Here is a 20,940-nt window from a genome sequence, read left to right on the forward strand (position 1 = left end):
CACTGTTGGATCCCCAGCGCCTGGCACGGAGTAATACACCATACATATTTGTTGAATGTTGAATAAATTCACAGAACAAAGTGATCTGGTCTTGATACCTGTTTAAGTTTGAATAGTGTCGCTTTCTACTCAGGAATATGTTACTTTTAAATTAAGTTTGGCCTACACAATCTGGAAAATAAAGTTCTAGAAATCTACTTTATTACTGACTTTTTTTAAGCCGTTATAAAATCTGACAATATTTTATTATATTTCAGCTTCCAGCTTTGCTATTATTAGACTAATCTCCACAAAAAAGGAGAAACAAACTATTTGGCGTGCTTCTTCCCTTCAGTCATTTATATCTTCAATATGGTTTTGACTATTTTTAATATTTTAAAAGAAATACATTTTAAGACGTTGGGGGGAGAAAAAATACAGACGAAAAAGTTATCTATGATCTCATTGTTCAGACAAGACTTCAGTTTGTTGATTTCTTTCTTAGCTTTTTTTAATAAACATTTTTATTCAATGTTAAAATGTTAAATGTCAAAATGGAGGTCATTCGGTAGCACACTCTTGAATAGTCCTTTCTCTTCTTTTAATCTTAACATTACAAGATAAGCATTTCTGATGTTATTAAAATACTTTCTAAAATGCATTTTTCACTGCTATAAAATTACGTGGAATGGACACGAAATATCTAAATTTCTCTCATGGCAACTATTTACACTGCCTTCAACTCCTTAGATAACTGTCATCTTTGTGCATGAAGTTTTTGTATTGTTTTATGGATGTGCAGTTATTAGGCTAGCAGCAGTTTTCAGGGAGAATTGCTGAGTTAAAGCATGCAGGCATTTTTAATACACTAGCAGATAGTAACTGCTTAACCACTTTCCCAACAGGTGGACTGGTTCCCAGCCAGTGGAGCCCCTCCTTCGTTACCTGTCTCAACTTTGGGCTCTGTGACTTTTTGATGACAAAAGGCATGAGATTTTAAGTAAAATGCGTAGCTTGCAGAGTCAATATCCAGGGTCCTGTCCTAGACAGAAAAGGGAATAGGACCTTCCTCATGTAGTAAATATCGAAATGGTCCAGCCTGAGAAGGCAGGTGTGCAAGTGAAGTGGTGTTCCCAAGAGAGCTTGTGGCTGAGGCCTTGCCTGGTGGCGAGCTTTGCTCTGGAGGTAGCGAGCTTTAGATTTCACTCCTGCTTATGTCTAGCATGACATTTTACAGCTTTTTTTTTCCCCCAGTGAAAGAAGTTAAAGAGACTTTTAGATCTGAGAAATTCAAACACCCAGGGGAGAAAATTAGTCTGTCAAGCATCCATTCTGAACTGGAAGGAATTGAAATCACTCGTGTTTCTGTCTCTGCAAACATCTTTCTTTTCGGTTCTGCTCCTTCAGAATAAAGATCGACAAAGGATAGGGTCTTTATAGAGAAAGCTTTGCACTGCATGGTTTGTTGGTAACATATCATTAGTCATACGTTGTATCCCAGCAGTTTGTGGATTTCTCTGTGGCACACCCTGACTCTGCCCTGCCCTCTGTCTCCAGGCATCTATTTCCTCCCATGGCCTCTTCCCTTGGCCACCTCTGTGTATAGAGGCTGCAGGAGGAAGAACTATTGAGGTAGTTTTTAAAAGTAGTATCTACCAAAGTATTCCCATATGTACCCAGGCCTTCTGTTCTCAAATAAGTTTGGTTAATATTTCCCAGGCAAAAGCAAAAGAAGCTGTGGGGAGAAGGAATAGCGTAGGTTGCAAAAAAGAAGCCTTTCTCAGCAGAGTTGGGGGAAAATTAAGCTCATGGGGACAATTGCAGAGTATCCAGCAAAGTCTGATATAACAGTGGGGAGACCCAGGGCGAGGGTGGGTAAAAAGTGACGCGAGGTAGGCAAGACCCTTATTGCTCATTTGATAATTGCTTATAACTGGGTTGTAAATCGAGCAATTACATACTCACCACACCATACATATGGTGTGAATATATATATTCATTTCCTAATGATGCCTTCTGACTCAAATATATTTTTGAGACACATTCGTAGTATTTTAGTCCTCAGGTGTAAGAAGTATCGCTGTTTCCTCCACATGACACATGACATGTTTGGCAAGCCTGAACAATTAAACATTTTTGCCCAGGGAACTTTACAGTGCTCTGCCAACATGTAATTAGCATCTCATTTATGTGGAAAACTCCTATAATTAGTCCTGTTATACTTCTAGAGAACCTAGGGTCCAGTCTCAATAAAGTGACTCTAGGTTCTTTCTGGATTTCCAGAGAGTCTTACCTAAAATGATCAGCCTTGCCTAGTTTTATGTCTGTGTTTGTTGATGTGTGTCTGTATGAATATAACCAATTATTTTAAAAATATGCTAGAAGGAAAATAAACATTTGCTTGTCAGTTTGAGGTTTTGACTGAAATGTGGGAACTCAGTTCGGCTTATAGCGGGAAATGTTTTTAAAGAATTTAATATTCACCAAATATTTTTACAAAAATACCCCCAAATGTCATTTTCAACTCCATATTTCTTAACAAGAAGGGAAAAAAAAAAAGTCCCAGCACTTGCGGTGCGTCAGAGGCGGTACCACATGTTCTTCTGGCTCAGTGGGCAGCCTATTCCTGCCAGCCCTTCAGGGGCTCCCTTGTACATCTGCACCGTTTGTATGTTGTCATGTCGATGTCTTCTTGATATCCACGTTGACAGGCAACTTTTGAAGGAAGTCACAGGCTGACAGCGAAGAACACTGAATGTGTCTTCTTTCTCCTGAGTAGCAGCAGAGACCGACTTGTTTGAACAGAGCCAAGGAAGACGGCTTCCCACCACTTTCTGCAGCTTCAGGAGAAGCCCCAGGAGTTCTTTAGAATATGAAAAGCTTTCTAGTTAAGACAAACCTGTACAGGGTGGATCCTGGAAGAGCAGATGAACCAGCATTGAGATCAGTGGCATCGACTGGACTCTCTCTGAATCGAACTGGGGTGCCTGCAATAAACAAGCACGCAAAAGGTGCTTGGAGTTCACGAAATCTTCGAATACTGAAGGGCAGACAGGTTGGGAGGCCATAAGCCAGAGCTGTGACAGTCTTCTTTGCAAAAGCACTAGCGCCATGTTCTCATTTCTTTGCTGAGACCTCTGGTTGGTAGGGTGACTAAAAGGCATCATACCTTCAGTGAGAGTTCTAAAAAATGTTAAGTTTTGAGTTGGTAGTGGAACAAATGACCCAATTAGGGGATTAGAGGAACGGAGTTGGCTGCGGGGGGTGGGGGGGTGGTTAGTTTTCAAAGAAGCAAAATGCAGTGAGCCAGTTAAAATTATATTGACTGCACATTTGTCTTCAGTGATTCAGAAGGAGACTGTTAACCTCAGACCCTCAGCCAGTTACTGGAGAATCTCTGAAGTGTATACCCTTTAGGACATCTTACTTTATATATCAGTCAGTTCAGTCACTCAGTCGTATTTGACTCTGTGACCCCATGGACTGCAGCATGCCAGGCTTCCCTGTCCATCACCAACTCCTGGAGCCTGTTCAAACTCATGTCCATCAAATCAGTGATGCCATCCAACCATCTTACCCTCTGTCGTTCCCTTTTCCTCCTGCCTTCAATCTTTCCCAGCGTCTGGGTCTTTTCCAAGGAGTCAGGTGGCCAAAGTATTGGAGTTTCATTTTCAGCATCAGTCCTTTCAATGAATATTAAGGACTGATTTCCTTTAGGATTGACTGATTTGATCTCCTTGCAGTCCAAGGGACTCCTAAGAGTCTTCTCCAACTTTATATATGGCTTTTGAATTAAGTACTTTCTTAGATATCATGCAGCCTGCCTTGCATTTTTCTTGTAGTAGCACATTTCCAAGGATGGAATTTCAACAAAGCATGACATATAGTGAATATGACCATTAAGTATTTGAAGCTATGATGTTAGCATCATTAGCCTCATATTCTCAAAGTGAGGAAAATGGAGTCTGCGAAGTTACGACTGTGGTGGAAATCAAGGCAGGGTCAAAAGGAGAATAAAGGCCCAAAGTTTCAGTAGCTTCAGTGATGGCGTGGAAGGAATGTAAGGTTTCAGAAGGATGTGGACTGGACCATATGGGTTCCTCCTCTGAGGAGTCAGTTAGCTTACCCAAAATCTTGGGGTCTGGGTTCTGGCTCATTGATAAGCCCTTCTTTCTTCACATTTGACTCCCACCCTGACCACTTGTGATCAGGCTTTTTCAACCAAGCGGTAGCCAGCTTCATCTTGGGCATATTTACTCAGTGTAAACCTTTGTGTATTTGGAAAGTAGAAGGAATATTAGGGAGCTGAATTTTGTGTTGTTCATTCCCTCCGCAAATTATGGCGGCTTTAACTTGTTATGGTTCCGTGTTTGATGTCATTGCCCTGTTTATTTTATTCTGATTATGAATGAAAAGTGACAAGGAATAGCAGAAGTGCCAGGCCTATTGGTAAGCATAATATGATTAGTTAGAATCCAAAAGAGGGTCAGTTTTCAAAGAAGGCAAGCCAAAGCCTTTCTTCTGTTGCACATGAACTTCTTTTTGTGTTTTGGTTACTTGAATAGTGAAAAGTATTTTGAGTGACAGTACCCGACTGAAAAAATGCATGTTGAGATACTGTGTGCCCTCTTAATCTCCCAAGATAACTAAACAGAAGGAATATTTTATACTTCATACAAAATACTGTGCTTATTAAGATTTTCTGGAAGGGCTCAGTTGCCTAAATCAAGAAACATTTGTAATATTTTTATTAAAAATTCTCCTTTATTTTCTTAGCTGCAATGGTTCTAATACCTGTTTAGTAGATTCTTTAAAATGTATTGATGCAGAGCGCTCAAGAGTTTTTGGAGTTGCCCTCCACAGTAATTTTGGGTTAGGTCAGTAATCAGGGTTAATGTTATCATGTCTATGTATATGTTAATCAGAACACAGCCATGTACTATGATTCTGTCTCTTTCCTTATCCAGTCTTCTCCCTGGGGTAATAATTATCCTATTTTTTTGTTTGCTTAATGTTCTATGTGCCCTTTACTAATTCATCACAAACTATCATGCCAGGATTATAAACTGCTTTTCAGTTTGTTGACTACAGCAAGCGTTTCTAGACGTTTTATCTTTTGGAGTAGTCTCTCTATAGAGTCTTCTGCTGCACTCCAGTCTGGATTGATAACTCACACCTTATGCAGAGGTGTTACAGTCAGAGCTTTCTCTTGTACATCCTGCAGATTCATTCCATTTACTTCTTGTGTTAAATAGTCTGTCTCCTGGGTCTTTGTACTCTTTTCTCTTTTTGTCCCTTCATTTTGGAGAAGCACATCTCCCAATAACTTCCTAAGAGAGGGTTCATGGGCAGTCAAGTTTTTGCAATCTTGATGTTTGAGCATGTTTTCCTTTTCCCTCACCTGATTGATATAGTGGTTCAATAAAGAATTGATTAAAATAATTTTCTCTCAAGACTGTTAAGATGTGGTTCCATCACTTTGAGTGTTGTCTTTGACATGTTCCACGCCATCCTTATTTGAGACCTTCTGCGTGACACCTGTTTGTTCTCCCATATTCCAAGCCTTCATCTTTTTGTCCCCAGCATTCCGACATTTCTCGGTGACACCCTTCTTTAATGTGTTGTGCTGGACTTGATCCTGTCATTGGAAACTCAGGCCCTGTAGGGTTAAAAGTCTTGTAGATGTATTTCTTGGGAGAGGATGTAAAATCTGTTTCTATGCTGTTTCTGGAGCTCCTTTTATTTAACGTTTGAGCCTCCTATGTCAATCTTCTACTTTTCTGATCTTTTTCTGTCCTTTTTCATATCTCTGGCTTAATAGGTTTTTATATGTTTCCTGATTTGGGGAGATTTTATCAACTTTATCTTTCAATTTTTTCATTGAAGAAGAAATCCATTCTCATATAATTTTCATTTCTAAAAGCTCTTTTTGTTACTGGAATTGTTTATTTAAAAGCCTCTTATTCTAGTTTCATGAATGCAGTGTCTGCTCATTTTCCTTAAAGATAGTAATTACCCTTTCCCTCTCTTTTTTTTTTTCTCTTGGCGTTGTTTCTAATTTAATTTCCATTTTTTGTTTGTGTTTGTTTTGGCCTCTTTCTTTGGTGTTGGAGATTTTCCGGGTGCCTGATGTTCCTTGGCTGACAGCATCTGAATGATACTCTGAGAAGCTGGTTTGAAGTTTCACGTGCTCAGGGGTACCTTTTTGATGGTGTAGGGAGACCTGGGTGTATTGTTTCTCTAGGGGACTGCCCAGTTGCCTTTTCTCTTGATTTGATCAGTTTCCCCCAAAAAGTCTTCTCTGATTTTTTGTCTACCAGCTTTTGGGGTGCCCAGTTCAGGGGAAAATGGGTGACGGTTTCACTCTTCATTGTATTAAAAAAAAAAAAATCTCATCTTCCTGTTTTGTTTTTTTTTTAAAGTAACTCAATATTAGCTCCATTATACAGATGAGAAAACTCTTAAACAGCCTTAAGTTCCTTTATTGAGTTTCTTGGCAGCTACCATTTATTTTGTGATCTGAAACTGAGATAATTTCAGTTGATTTATATTGTGCCATCATAATGATCACTTCTATAGATAGATCACGTCATTTAATTTGTTATTGTCATGGTTTACTTGGCCTATTTCCCCCCCACTCCCAAACTGGGCTTTAATTATGCTTGGTTTTCAGATAGATTTGAAGTTTGGAAACCTAAAACAGTGGCATATAAATGAAACAACAAACTGTCTTTTTTGTTTTGCTGTTTGTTATCTAAATAAAAGAAATTCAGTAGCTTTTGGGATGGACAGATTCTCCCCTAACCCCAGCTCTTTCCATCTCCCTATGGGTCTTGGCTGGTTCATTATTTTGGGCTTGAACTCTGTTCTTTTTATCTATATTGAGCAACAGGGATTGTTCACCAAGCTGGTTTTTCAGAAATTCCTTTCATGTGTTTGTAGCAAAACTCTTATCCCCCTGGTTTTGACTAACCCTTTAACATCTGCACCTCTAAGACTCTGAAGTTGAGACAGGCCTCGTAAGCATGTCCTTCTACAAAGAACAGCTGTGTTGAAGACACCCATGAAAACCAAGGTCCCGTGGCCATGTCCTGTGGTAGAACCAGGCCCCAAGGGTCTCTGGAAGCACCCTGCTCACTTGACTAACCACATGTAATTACTTGGATTTTCAAGTTTCTCTTCTTAGCCTAGAAAGGAGCTTTTCCCTTAAGTCCACCTACTTTTGTATAATGCAGGATACTTATCTTCCTTACCAAGTACAAAGACTGTAAAAGTTGATTGTAAATATTACATCAGTATTTTATTGTGAGGAGGTTTTCGGTCTGTCTGGTTTGTGCATGTGTCCCTAGTTCCCAGCACATGGGCAAGCAACCAGTAAAAAAATGTTATCTGAATGAATGCATGGTGAAAAGAAAGGAGGTCAAGTCAGTCTATGACTTTATTTCTATTTTTTAAAGTGTATTTATCATTTTTATTAGAGTATAGTCGATTTATGACAATGTGTTAGTTTCAAGTATACAGCAAAGTGTCTAAGTTATACATGTCTGTATATCGACTCTTTTTTAGATCCTTTTCCTATATAGGCCATTACCGAGTATTGAGTTTAGCCCATGTCTTTAAAACCATCCCTTGTCCCCCATCCCCTTCTCCCTGTGGCTCAAGCCCATGTTGAGTCTCAGAGAAATCTTGTATGGGTTTTTGCACGGCTCTGCTGGTCTAGTCAATAAGGTGCAGGAGGTAAGCTGCAGGACACATTTTTATATCCTTAAAAGTGTTATCTTCGAGGAGCATAGTTTGTAATACTGGAGTGAAAAGAAGCCTTCTTTCAGAGGGTCAGCTTGATGCAGACAAAGCTGCGAATTTGTTTTCAGCTTCAAGATTTAGTGCCTTGGCCTCCATGGCAGTAGCTCACTGTGGAATTGTTTTCCTGCTCCTTCATCTAAGTCTCCTGCTCGGCCATAGGAAAGGCTGAATGTTTACAGAGCTGGCAGCACCAGATTCTTCTTTTGCAGACAGTCATGGAGATTTGTTGCCTGGGACTTTTCTGAGTTAATGGTGTGCTCTTGGGAAAACACACCAATCCGTTTTCATATCTGAGGGCAACCACAGAACCTCCCGTGGGAAGGCCAGCTGGCGTCCGGTCACTTACCTGCTGGGAAGGGAACCATCAGAGCGAAAGTTGTTGCCCGCTCTCCTGGGTAGAGCTGTTGTCAGCCCTGCCCGAGGTAGACAGCGTCCCAGAACACCCACATCCGGCAACCACCGTGCAACGTCAGCAAACGGAGTCAGATTCAAACTTGACCAGGTTGCACCCTGGTTTTGTCCCCCAGTTGGAAATATGAGAACTGACATGACAGCCCATTGTGGTAGGGGTGGCACTTTCAAGATGTCCTTCCTGGCCCCTGGTTAAGCCTTCAGCCTGTCTAGGCTTTTACAGGAATACACCATGGGTGCTTCATAGGAGACCATAGAAAAAGAAACTCCAGTGGGTGGTTATGTTTGTACACTCTTGGTCAGAACTTTCGTTATTATGTGGATTTCTGTAGTTAATTTGATTAATTTTAGTCTTTCACAGTTCGCTGAGATTTTGTCCCAAAGTGGAGGCATTCGGGTACTGAGAGTTGACGTTTTTAACATTTCCTGGTAACACTGGGATCAACATTCTAGGAATTGCTTCATTGCCAGCTTTCCTTTTTTGGCAATGGAAAATGAGTGAATAATGCCTTCTTTGAAGCTCGGAGGCACACAATGAGCTAAGAACTAATTGAACTTTACAAGCTGAGGGGGCCGCGTTGGACTTATGGGCTGCATTTGAACAAACTTCTAGTCACCATAATTTAGTAAGGGTTAGCTGCCAAAAGCCATGTGGGGCTTTATTTGATCCATTTATGAATTAAGAGGCTGTAGTAAATTAATTACCCTATATTGGGGCTAATAAAATCTGCAGGATGAGATGGCCTTTGGGTTCTTGTGTGGAGGAGAATCAGGACAGAGCTGTTTCCTGGTGTGGGCGCCTTGTCTGGCCCCAGGCCTTCCACGATGCTGGGGAGGGATGGTGTTCATACTCCGTGTCCAGTGAAGAGGCATTGGAGCCGGTTTTGGCTCCGGGACTGCGGGAAGGCTGTGCTTTATTGATCATAATAAGCTGTTCTGTCTTATTAAACTTGCATCATGGAGTCTGGTTTTTAGGAGCCCTATTGAGAATTAGTTGCAGAAGAAGCGATTTGCTTGTATTTTCCGACAGTTAACAGGCCAAGCAGATGGGCGAGCAGACCTGAAATAGTAGGGTTGGCTGCCTGCCACCAGCCTGTGAATTTTGATTTGCATGGATATGTAATAGTTTGATTTTTCCCTTTTTTGGAAGTTCTTGCCTCTGAGCCTCAGGGAAATTAATCCTTGGTTTCCTGTTGAAGGCCCCCTTAGTAGCATTTGTCGCCGAGCTGGACCACACAGCCTCTGTGCCAGGTTGGGGTAGATCAGGACACCGGCCCTGTGTTGTCAGGGGGGACCAGCCCCAGGGTCCCACAGCTTTTCAGGGAAAACTGCTCCCACTCACTGTTTGCCTTGGGTTTTCAGGTGTTTTCCTTTTCTTCAGGCTATGTTCATCAACACACTGAAAACTCAAGAAAGGATATTGAACTTAACGCTTCCAACAAGGCGTGTATACACAAATGTGAAATAAGCCAGAGCTGCGTTTGGGCAAAGATGATCTGAGTCCTTGCTCAGTCAGTTTTAAAAACTTGTTTTGTTAAATATATAGGAAATACTGTTTTAAATATGTATGTAAGGTATAAAGAACAGCATGAAAGCATATGTCCTGCCACTGAGATGAAGACATAGAACACAGTTTTGTTGTTAAGTCGCTGAGACATGTCTGACTCTTTGCAACCCCATGGACTGCAGCACACCAGCCTTCCCTGTCCTTCAGTATCTCCCGGAATTTGCTCGAGCTCCTGTCCATTGAGTCAGTGATGCTATCCAACCATGTCATTCTCTGTCGCTCCCTTCCCCTTCTGCCCTCAGTCTTTCCCAGCATCAGGGTCTCATGATTTTTGAAAACCGCTGGTGGCCCTTCCTTTGTCCCACTCAGCTGCTGCTTCTCTCTACAAAACCACTTTTCTGAATATTTTGTTTTTTATGCCTACATCTTCCTTCATCCCTCTGAATTTCTAGCTGATACATTGTTCTTCATGTTTTTGAACTTCATATAAGGGGGATCATGTACAGTATATTTTTTCAGCTTACTGTTTTCATTCAACGTTAAGATCTAGTTCATTTTCACACTGTATCAGGTTTGAATATACCATTATTATTTATCCATTCTTGTGCCCATGGACTCTTGGATTGTGGCCTGTTCTTTGCTATTGCAAATGTTCTCCATGTGAACATTCTTGTACATGTCTCCTAGTATCTTAAGCCAGTTTTAAAACAAACCAATCTACTTTATACACTATGCTGTTTTTTTTTAAGATTTGTTTTGCTAAGAGGGTATCCCACAAAATATTCCAGGTATTATAGACTATAAAATGACCATTTATTACACACTTCAAAGAAAGACCTGTATTTACACAACAGTATGAAAGAACAGTAGCTTTATTTCTATGCTCTTAAAAGTGGTCCAGATAAAAGTACTTGTTGCTACAAAAGGCCTTTCATTAATGTTTGTTAAAACTGCAGCTTGAAGAGTCAAATGGAATTTTAAGATCAGAAAGACAAATGTTAAGAAAACCAGCAAGAAATACCTGCTTCATTTATGGGCGCTATCTTCACCTCCCTTTCCTGGATTCATGGGGCATTTATTGTTAGCACTTGCCACTAGGTGTTCTGGTTATGAGTCTCTAGTGACCTTACTAAAGGCCTCTGATGGCATCTCTTCAACTTCGCATAAAATTGAGAACACACTAGGTCCTCTGTCAATATGCACGGCTCTTCAAGTATGTATTCCCAGAGATGCTGTGTTGAATAGAAAGAGTTCTGGGTGTCTTCTGTAGCCTCATCTTGCTGCCCAGGGGCCTTGCTTCCCTTTGCTCTCTGCCCAGAGCCTTCCTTTCCCAGGTCTTATGCATGGCCAGCTCTCAATGCCCTTCTGGTTTTGGCTCAGATTTCACTTCCCTAGAATAACATTCCTTGACTCCCATCCCTAAACTTAACTTCTCTGCTGTCACTTCTTAAACCCTTGTACCGCATTATTTCTTCGGAGACTTCGTACCTAAAGTTGTAGCTGCTTATTTGGTTATTCTGCGTTTTGTCCCACTTGGTATGTGGACGGAGTCTGTCTTGCCCACTGCTGTATTCCAAGCACCCAGTACTGCCCAGCACACGTAAGGGGCATCATATTGGGTTGAGTAAATGAATTTTCCTTAAATAACAGGTCGACTAAGGATATTTGTGAGTAAAGCATGGCTATAGTCTCATGTAGTATATTCTAGTAGAGATAAGAGACTTCTAATCAAGTCAGCAAGCCCCTTAGGAACTTATTTTTCTCATCTATAAAATGGGGTTATAGATGTAGCAAGTATAAAAAATTAATAGATATAAAATGGAAAAGATGTGTTATTATTGTATATATTGCTGACATTGTATAAACTGCCAGTCACATTCGCTCTTAAGGTTGTTGAAGGGAACTTCAACTGGGAATGTTTTTAGAGTTTTCCTGTAGAAAAACGCTCTTTAAAGACAAAAGGACCAGTCGAATTGAAAGGCGCCATAAGACTTGTTTATCTCACATGCATGACTCCAAATCAGCCTTAGTAATTCTCATCAAGAGTCTGCCTGCTTTTAAATGGTATGGGCACCTAGCTGACATGAGCTGACACTTCCAAAAAACATTTTTATTTCCCTCTTCCAACAGTTTTATATATTCAGAGTTTTAGAAATGCTACCCTTACTGATAGTTCATAATATTCTCTTGTTTGTTCATTTAGTGTATTATTTATCTGACCAGCTGAGTTGTGCCCTCCTTCAAAAGAGAGACTGTTTTCTTTGGAATTTGTTGTTCTCTTGAACAAACATAGTCATGTGCTTGGCAGAGAAAAGGTGTTTGGATACAAGCTTTTATTAAGTTATTTAAAAATTTTTTTATTAACTTTAGAATCTACTAGACCCATTTTTCTCAGCCTAGACTGCACATTAAAATCATCTTAGGAATTTTGGGAAAATGCCATGGCTCACGTCTCCTGTCCAGAGATTCTGACTCGGTTGGTTTAAGATGGAGTCTAGGTGTTGTTCTTTTTGTTAATTTGTAGCTTTCCACAAGTTTTTCTGATCAGTGCTGGCTGCTGAGAAGCAGTAAACTAGAATAGATTATTAGTTCACAGAAATGGCTGTCCACTGGAGTCACCTGGGGAAATTCAAATATGCTTGTGCTTGAAGCCCACTCCCAGAGGTTCTCATTTAAATTGGGGTGGGCTTTTGGGGTGGTGGTTTAAAAGACCACTCAGGTGGTTCTAATGTGCAGCATTTTGGAACCTTTAGCACTGAACTGTGGGCTGCTCAAACACAGCACGGGACCCAGAACAATCTATGCAACCTTGCCTGATAATAAGATGTACCTGGATTGCATAAGAAAATGCAGACCCCCTCCACCCAGAATCTCCAGAGGAATGGTTGGGAACCCCAAGCTCCCCAGATGGTGTTATGATTAGGCAAGTTTGGGAAACATGGCCTATTACCATATTATAGTTCTGAGTAGATTTGCTTATAATCGATTTGTTTTGCCTCTCAAATAAAACCTGCTTTGTAGGCACTCACTATCTTAGGAAGAATGAAAGCAAGGTTTGTAAGACTTAGGAAAATGTATATAAGCAGGAAAAAGTGTCAATTTTGTAATTTAATTGAACAGTTGGTCTCCTTTTTTAGTTAAATAACCAGAAACTAGATGCTGCATAAGTCTGAAATAAAAAACCTATTCAGAGATGAATGTTTGATCATAGGAATATGGCAGATTCAACTTAAGTGTTGATTATAATGAGTAGGGATGTCATGGATAAATAAAGCCAAAGCCAAGGAAAAAATCTGGTTGTGGGTGATGACCTTCTCCTCCCCCCTCTTCTCCGCCCTGCCCCACCCTATCTTTTTAAAGTTTGGTGCTGTTGTCTGGTTTGTGTTTTGTCCATTTCTCTTACATGATTTGGTCTTTTGGAGATAAGGGCCTCCCCGGTGGCTCAGACTGTAAAGAATCCACCTGCAATTCAGGAGACCTGGGTTCGATCCCTGGGTTGGGAAGATCCCCTGGGGGAGGGCATGACAACCCACTCCAGTATTCGTGCCTGGAGAATCCCATGGACAGAGGAGCCTGGTGGGCTACAGTCCATGGAGTCGCAAAGAGTCGGACACGACTGAGTGACTGAACACAAATATACTATTGTGTTATTCTCGGAAAAGCCGAGAATCTTCAATAGAATAGCCCCAAAATCTGTTACCTGCCTAGCATTGTGTGAACCACTGGAAATGAAAAGAAGATCTCTTGTGGTTGGAGGATAAATATGAATGTTTCACAATGTCTGAATAATGTGCAGCCTGTTTTATCTACCAACTGGTTAATCAACTGCAGGATAATTAAGAGATGTATACAATACATCATACTGCCGGGTGTTTCTAGTCATTTGTAAGAGATTTGCAATCATTTGTAGAAAAAGATGTCCCTCCCTGTGTAAATTAAGAGACAGAATTTGATAATGACAAGTATTCTCAACTTTGTGCAGAATCCATTTGAAAGATGCACAGGTGGGCTCACTCACATTGATGGTGGGGTGTGAGATGACGTGTAGATATAGATACTACAGTTAGTTCCCCTTTGTTGGATATTGGGGCTCCAGAAATTTATTAGCTGCTTATGCCTAGCCTCTCTTGTTAAAATTTTTTCTGCCGTTTTAGAAGCCAGTCCATTGTACTTCCCCTTCCTTTTTTTTCTTCTTAAAGTCACCTTAATTTAGTAGGACTTTACTGCTGTCACCATGTACTGAGGACGAGCCCATGATAAATGAGCTGGGTTCTCGCTTTTTTCTGATGAAAGAACTTCTAGGAGATATATTTAGTTTTGGGGGGGTTCCTCTGAACAATGTTAAGATCTGAAATTTTTTGCCATTTAGTGTTCAAGATGCTAACATCAAAAGGCTGTTCCTTCAAAGAACTTTATGTTGCTATTTAAATGGTAATTACTTTTCTTCTGGTTTAGCTCTGGGCTTGATAAATTCAACAGACTTGGTCTTTTTATTTTATATTGTTGGTACAGAGAGATGTTTGAATCAAAAACATTAAATTCTGATTAGGAAGACAACTGAACACCTTGATTAAAGATCTGCTCCAGTGTTAGCTTAGGAAATCTTAAACTATGTTCCAATGAAAATAAGTGAATGATCCTTTTGCTTTTCGTGGTTATTTATTTTGTATGCATTTTTCCTTTTGTACTGAAAACAGTTTTCCCATTTTACAAGTCATTCTAGCCTACTGATGTTACTGAGGGCATAGTTTGATTTATTCCTTTAAGATTGAATGTTTTCATATAAGGAAGGATACCAGAATCGTGTTTGGTTGTTTTTTTTTTTTTTTCTTCATTAATTAATTAGGCTGCACTGGGTCTTAGTTGCAGCCTGCAAGATCTTTAGTTTTGGCACGTGAACTCTCAGTTGTGGCACGTGGGAGCTGGTTCTCTGACCAAGGATTGAACCCTGGGTCCCCTGAATTAGGATTGCGGAATCTTAGTCACTGGACTACCAGGGAAGTCCTTAGAATTGTGTTTTTTAAAAAGTGCTAGTCCTGGAACGCAGATAAACTGAATCACGATATTTCTGGGTCAGAGCACAGTTTGGTTATTATAAAAACTTTCCCCCCATAGTTCTAATGGGGACAACTGATACAAGCCAATCAAGTTTATCTAACAAGGTGCTAATTATTAATATTTTATGTTGTATTTCTCTAGAGTATTTAGGGAAAAGGTATTTTCCTGTTTTTAAAATAATTTTCCTGGGTAATTTCTGGAATCATTGTTGGATCCTTTGTTTCTCTGTAGAATTGAGCGTCCAGGAGCTCCGTTATCTTTTTTGTGTGCTCCATGATAAAGAAGCCCAACGTGTCTGTTGCTTAATCACAAAAATAAAACCCAGTTTCTGTGTTCTTCTGAAATACTTTTGGTTAAGGGCAAAGAGACAAATTTGATTCTTTAGGTACCATGTGAGTTGAGGCATTTAGAAGAGAAGGTTGGGAATTGGATCCATTGTACTAACCATAGGCTAAAGTCATTCTCAGAAACTTAATGTGGAATGGGATTTGTTTCCGTGGTTTCAAATGACCTTTGATTATGGCAAGTTGTTTGAAAACCCCAGGTGGTCAGGTGAGTCTTGGCGCATCACCAATGCTAAGAATTGAGTGGGAGACATACAGGCAGAAAAAAGACTTTTTTGGGGTTTCTCACTGTGTTGTGTGTCTCCATTTCCTGACTATTTAGTTAGAGCTTCCTTTGAATATTTTATTATCTCCTTGGTTTATAATCAGGACCACCCACCTGATTTTAGCCTGCTGACTTTTTTCCCCTGCCTTTTTATTCCCTCAAGCTCACAATGCATGTGTATTCATGTTTTTGCTTTCCATTCACGGAGATCTCCAGCTGGGAAAATATAGTGTGTACAATACTCTCTGCCTTCAACTGACATTGCTCATAAATTGCAACAGAAACACTGCTATCAGCAGCTTAATAGCAGGTAGAATACAGCTCTACATATCAAGTCTCAGCAGGATACAGAAACTATGGTTACCAAATTTCCAAAGGAGAAGAGGAGGGGGGAGAAAGTTTTCTGAGAATAACTGAAACAACATTGAAAATTGATTCACTGAAAGCAGCCTTTTGAAAAGGACTTATAAGGGTTGCCTCAGTGGTTGCTCCGCTGTCCCTTTTTGCTGAATTGTTATTTTTGAAGACCTCACAAGAGGTTTTTGTGGTAGAGCAGTATAGAAAGGCAAGCTTGTTTGCTTCTTTTCTCTTTTTTCATTCCCCTCCCCCCGCCTTTTTTCCTTTCTTTTCTACTCTATTCTCTTTTCTTTCCTCCCTCCCTCCCTCTCTCATCCTTTTCAAAGAAAAGGGCTTTGATATACTTAATGAAAAGGGTACTGCTTAACTCTAATTCTGAGGTTGGGTGAGTAGGTGGGAGTTAGAAGCTGTACTCAGCCAAACCTACCTCAGGTAAGCCTATATATCTCTGGGTTCGATCCCTGGGTTGGGAAGATCCCCTGGAGAAGGGAATGGCTACCCACTTCAGTATTCTTACCTGGAGAATCCCATGGACGGAGGATACTGGCAGGCTACAGTCCATGGGATTGCAAAGAGTCAGACACGACTGAGTGACTAACACTGTATCTCTGGCAGAAGCATCCTGCCTATAACAGTGCTATTGGCATTGCCTCTAAACTGCACTTTATTTTTGATCTGCACAGTACCTGTCCACTTACTTGATCTCTGATTAAAGAGCATACAATATGTAGCATTAGCATATCATGATGCTAATATTTGAGGCTAGGATGTGAAAATGGATACCCTTAATTATAGATTGTTTTTATGAAGAAAAGAAAAAAAAAAAATAGCTGCTCCACTGTGAGAATTTCCAGTACTTTTAACACATCGTTTTATCTTAATAAGTGAGCTTATATTAATATTTTGAAAAGCCCCAAATTCCCCTCAGTGAAGAAAGGATTGCTGGGCTCCATCATCCTTTGTGAGTAGCCATAGCAGAATTCTGCCTCTTGCCAGAAGAGATTAGTGTGGATGGTGAAATAATTCTTGCTTTAAACCGAGTTAAGCTGTTGTATTAATACTCCTGTCAAAGGGCTCAGGCAGATAAAAAGTTCTCAGCCTCATTCCAAGCTCCTTGGTGACTTTTCCCAAAGGAATAACATAATACCTCCTACCTCAGAATGTCAGAAAGTAATTAATCAAAATCATTATGCCCCATTTCTTTCCTACTAAAACTCAACATGGTTTATGTATATCTTTTTTTTTGTTTGATGAACATTTTTCTTTAAAGTCTGTTAGCCTAGTTTCTCTGGTAAGAATCGCCTCAGATGCTTAGAGCATGAGTAGTGGTAAGAATCAGTATTTTTAATAAGCACTCAAGGGGATTTGTATTATCCTTGGAGTCTAGAGAAAAAAAAAATAGAATGTGATTAGCCTGGGTTTGAAACCCATATCTATCATCTTGGTGTGTGTGTGTGAAGAGATTGATGGATTTCTCTGTAGTCCAATCAGAAACCTGCTCTATATTTCCTCCAAAATTGGAACCTTGATTCCTTTTTTTTTAAAAGAAAAAAAAACAACAAAACCTGAAGTGTAGTTGATTTACAATATTACATTAGTTTCAGGTATACAGCATAGTGATTCAGTGTTTTTATAGATTATACTCCATTAAAAGTTATTACAAAAAGATAATGGCTATAATTCCCCATGTTATACAACATATCTTTGTTGCCTGTGTATTTTATATGTAGTAGTTGGTGTCTCTTAATCCCATACCCTGACTTTACCGACCCCCCCCTTTGGTAACCACTAGTTTTCGTGAGTCTGTTTCTGTTTTGCATATATACTCATTTAAGTGATATCATACAATAATTTGTCTGCCTGATTTCACTAAGCATAACATTCTTTAGGTCCATCCACGTTGCTGCAGATGGCAGAATTTTGTTCTTTTTTATGGCTGACTGATCAGGGGCGCTTGAGTTGCTTCTGTATCCTGGCTATTGTGAATAGTGCTGCTCTGTGGAGTTTACTGTAGCTAACACCCTGTTTGGTTTAGGTATCGTGTGTTGCCCATCCATTCTTGCTAGACGTCTTGGCCACACACCATCTCCACAGGCCAGGAAGGTGTAGTGACTGATTGCCAGCCATCCTGAGAACACCTCCTTCTCTAAAGCAAAGACTGCAAATGCTTGGGATGCAGCCCCAGACTTTCAGCCTTCATTGGCTACTTTTGAACCCTGTGATAAAATAAAGCAAGTAGAACAAAAGGTTCTTAGTACAAGTTTAGATAAACTCTACTTTGCAATGTTATTTTTGACATCATTCACTCAGCAGGTGGCACGTGTGCGTGTTTGTTTAGGCTTCATTAAATGAGAAGGGGAGTCTCTGGTTCCTGCAAGACTGGTTATTGCTCATGCTCCAGGTTTTTCTTTGCCCAAACTTCAGAGTCCTTTTCTTGATCGTCCCACTCCTCCAAAGCAATTTCCAATCTCTTGGATTGAGCGTTAGTCCCACTGGAGCAAAATCCTGCGGTGGCTCTTGGCTGGTGGTCAGACCACTCAGCTGTGTGATGGGCCCTGAAGGGACCCTTTGCTCCCCGCAGAAGCGCCGAGAGCCTGTTGACGGGCATCCTTTGCTGCTCACCTTGAGTACCTGTGTGTGGATGCAGAGGATTACTGGAAGGGAAGGATGTTGGAGACTCAGTTACGGTTTTGGCTCTGTTCCCCTTTGTCCTAGAAGCTGGGACCAGACATGTAATGTCCCTGGAGTCTCAGTTTCCTTCTCCATACAGAGAGCAAGTTTGGGATAAGTGATCTTCAAGATTCTTTTGTGCTTGAAAATTGCATGGCTTTTTGATTTGCTTATGTTCTGAGAATTCAAGATATGATATCATGAAACTTATTGTATAAAATAAATAAGTGAAGTGACAGTATCAGTTGTGCAGTCATGTCCAACCGTTTGCAACTCTATGAACTGTAGCCCACCAGGCTCCTCTGTCCATGGGATTCTCCAGGCAAGAATACTGGAGTGGGTTACCATTCCCTTCTTCAGGGGACCTTCCCAACCCAGGTATGGACCCTGGGTCTCCTGCAGTGCAGGCAGATTCTTTACCATTTGAGCCAGCAGGGAAGCCCAAAAGAAACTAGAGCAAAAGGTAAAGCCCTTGACTCGAGGGTCAGCGTTCATCCTCTGCCCCAGTGTATATGGGGACATTGGGTCATTGTCACAAACTGAGCCAGACCCCCAGGGTTCCAATTCTCAGTTCCACAGCCTACTGCCTGTGTGACCTTGGGCAGTAACTCACTGCCTGCTTCATGCCCCCGTCTGTCCTTTGTAAGTGGAGATGAATATACTGTGCCTCTCCCCCTCGTGCCCTCCCCCCCAACATACTGTGTTTTATAGGAGGATTAAATGACTAAGGATCCATAAGACAGTTTCTTTTTTTATTGTAGTATAATTGCTTTACAGTGTTGTGTTACTTTCTGCTGAATAACACATTGAACGGCTGTAGGTGTATATATACTGGCCCTCCCTCTTGAACCCCCCTCCCCAATCCACCTCTAGGTTATCACAGAGCGCTGGGCTGAGCCCCCTCTGCTATAGAGCGGCTTCCCACTAGCCATCTGTTTAACACGTTGTAGTGTATATATGTCCGTGCTGCACTTTTCATTTGTCTACCCTGCCTCCCCCTGTGTCCCCAAGTCCATTCTCTACCTCTGCACCTCTACTTCTGCCCTGCAAATAGGTTCATCTGTGCCATTTTTCTAGATTGCATATATGCGCATCAATATCCTGTATGTATTTCCTTTTGACTTACTTCACTCTGTATGGCAGGCTCTGGGTCCACCCATATCTCTACAAATGACTCAGTTTTGTTCCTTTTTGTGGCTGAGTACTGTTCCATTGTACACCACATCTTCTTTATCCATTCATCTGTTGATTGATGTAAGTGGTTTCCGTGTCCTGGCTATTATAGATGGTGCTGCAGTGAACATTGGGGTACATGTGTCCTTATGAATTATGATTTTCTCAAGGGCATATGCCCACTAGTGGGATTGCTGAGTCCTACAGTTCTGTAAGACATTTTGAATAGTGCCTGAAATATATTCATCACAAAATGCACTTGTTAAATGTACAGGCAAACAAAAGTACAGTCCCGAGCGTTGTAATATTTGTTGTAGGCAAAGACAGTAGTGTTCTTCATTAGCCTGCCAGCGCATTCTCTAAAATGTGGCATTCTACCTAGAAGATAGGAAGACCCTCATTCCTATGGGTTCTCTTACAGTTACTCAGAGCAGTGTTAATGTTATCAAGTGTCCTTTCGGACACTTATGTCAGGCTAGCAGGTGCCTTGACAGCAAGACCTTGCAGCATGCTTGGGTGACCGTGAGCAGAGAGAGATGCCGTGGTCAGGGAATGCATGCTCTTGGGATCTGCCGTGAATGAGCACTCGTTCCCGGGAGGCCACTTTGAGTGCTTGTCAGACAGCTTTCCTGTGGGTCGTGTGCAGTGTAACCTACAGGCAGAGGTGTAGAACCGGTGTCACTGGGAACAGTGCTTCATGGGGACATATTTATTGCCCCCTTTCCAGCCCCCAAACTCACGTCAGTAAATTTCTTTTTTTAGTTTCTGAGGGGATTGTGAGTGAACCCTAAGTAAAAATGATCTTGAAGGATTGATTATAAATAACATGCATTCTCAGTTGAATTGCTGATTCATATTAAAGTAAATAAAAGTTTACGTGTCTATTGTCCTCTCTCCTCAAGACACTCTCTGCATCTGCCTTGACCATATTTACTCATGTGTCGATTACTGGCATTTGTATTATTGCTGTTATGTCCATTTTTTAGAATAGCAGTTTTTATAATTTGTTTTGGTTCTGCTTTGTAGAATATGGTATGCCTGCATACCATGATTTACATATACTTACAAGATTTCTATTAAAAATATGCCTTCACATAAAATCAGGCTACTTTAATTAACTAATTAACTAGAATTCAGCATTAAACGCCACAATCTGATAAGGCCATTAAAACACACAGAGCAAACCCAGTTTATATGTTGATCATTTAAGTTGTAGAGACTAGTCAAAGTGAGTTACTAATCTTCTGGGGTGGAGGGAACTGCCTTTACTATATTGTGAAGAATATGGAAGAGGTTGGTATCCATCTGCCTTGTATGAAGAACCAGGCGCATCTCCCAAACTGTCTAAAGACATAACATTTTAAAAGAAACTA

General features: G+C 40.7%; 1 protein-coding gene across 5 annotated transcripts in view; it reads left to right on the plus strand.

The window, feature by feature from the left end:
• Positions 1-20,940, plus strand: part of ZNF608 (zinc finger protein 608) — a 105,482-nt gene that overhangs the window by 54,912 nt on the left and 29,630 nt on the right. The gene's annotated exons all lie outside the window — the stretch shown is intronic.

The sequence above is a fragment of the Cervus elaphus genome, chromosome 9 (assembly GCF_910594005.1).
Source record: "Cervus elaphus chromosome 9, mCerEla1.1, whole genome shotgun sequence".
NCBI lineage: Eukaryota > Metazoa > Chordata > Mammalia > Artiodactyla > Cervidae > Cervus > Cervus elaphus.